We start from the raw sequence: 1,816 nt of genomic DNA, 5'->3' as shown, positions 1-1,816 counted from the left end.
ACTTCCTCTCAACCATACCTTGGAGCAGTCATGTCTTTACTTTCTAGTCTGGGAAACCTGGTGTCCTGTTAACCACCCAGGAAAATGCCTTATATTACATAGTGTTGGTCTCAGGACCTTGCCATCTACAGCAGCAGCAGGGCAAGATGCTGGATTCCTCTGTGGTCCACCAATCCAGATTGTCCATGAGTCGGTTGGGATCTATTTCTTGAAGAGCTGCTAGGTTGATGAATAAAACATTTCTCCCTTTGTGTCTAAATAAAAAGAAAAATAACTCTATCATAGTAAAAATATGTACAATAAGAACAATTATTGAGTAAAGATTGCATTTACAATATCCAGTCATAATTGGCAGATTTAAAGAAAATATTCTATTATTTATTCTATCTTGGTGAGTCCAAAGCTTTTTACCTAATTAACTTTCTGTCATGACTAAGGAAAAATACAACTATAACTACTTGATCTTCCAACTCCATCAAAGAATCCAGAAAGATATAATATTACCTGAATGAACAAGAAGTGCAGTGCAAACCACTATAGACAGAAGTTTCTGTCCTGCCCAGTCCCACAGCCATTCAAAACATAAAACATACAGAGGCTTATATTAATTATAAACTGGTTGGCCTATTAGCTCAGGCTTATTACTAACTAGCTCTTACAACTTAAATTAATCCATAATTAATATCTATGTTCAGCCATGTTGCTTGATGCCTTACTTAGTGAGGCATTCTCATCTTGCTTCCTCTGTATCTGACTGATGACTATAGACTGAGTCTTTCTTCATCCCAGAAGTCTCCTAGACTGATCACACTGCCTATACTTCCTGCCTGGCTACTGGCCAATAAGCATTTTATTAAACCAATACAAGTGACAAATCTTTACAGGGTACAAAAGCATTATCCCACAGAACTTCCCCTTTTTTTTCTTTTCAAAACAAGAGCTCTGAATCTTGAAGCATGGTTAATAAAATCTCAGAGTGAGAAATTGGGGTTCAACCTAAAGATTTGGAAAGCAAAGCAGCCAGCCACTGGCTCTTACCTCAACCTCAGTCTGAAAATGGTCATCCAGCCTCCAGGAATCTCAGAATGAGACTGTCAGAGAGCTGTTTCCTCCCATTTTATAATCCTCTCTAAGGCTGGAATTAAAGGTGTGCACCACTGGGATTAAAGGCATGCACCACCTGGTTTCTATGGCAACTAGCATGGTTACTGGGATTAAAGGTGTGTGTTACCATGGCCTGGTCTGTAAGGCTGACCAGTGGAGCCCTTTTACTCTCTGATCTTCAGACAAGCTTTATTTACTAAATTACAATTGAAATGCCACTACAGAATCTACTCTCCTTTGTTTAGCTTTTTTCTTGACCATTATCCTCAACAACTTGTAACCAACACTCTAAACAAAGACAAACATCCATAATTCATATTGTGGGAATGTGGGTGTAGTTTTCTAGGCTACTTCCTGCTGATCGGGGGTGCTGATAATCTTATGGGGACCCAAAGAAAATTTAGAATTATGGTCAAGTCCTGATTAGAGTATTCTTGAGTCTGAATCATCTCAGCCGGCAGTCCTGTGGTTGTTCTGGGTGTAGAACTCAGAGGAAACTACAACAGAGGTGCTCTGAAACGTTGAATCATCTGGGCCATCTGCTCCTATCAGAGATTTTTTTTTCAGGAGGGTATCCCTTTATCAAACCTGATTTTTTTTTTCTAACTCAGAATGAACCCACAGCCTCTCATATCCTGTGGAAACAAAAACAAAACATTTTCTCTAAAGTAACATATCTTTTTTTTTTTTTTTTTTTTTTTTTTTTTTTTTT

This window comes from Microtus ochrogaster, chromosome 8, assembly GCF_000317375.1.
Source record: "Microtus ochrogaster isolate Prairie Vole_2 chromosome 8, MicOch1.0, whole genome shotgun sequence".
Classification (NCBI taxonomy): domain Eukaryota; kingdom Metazoa; phylum Chordata; class Mammalia; order Rodentia; family Cricetidae; genus Microtus; species Microtus ochrogaster.
Note: the sequence above shows the minus strand (reverse complement) of the source record.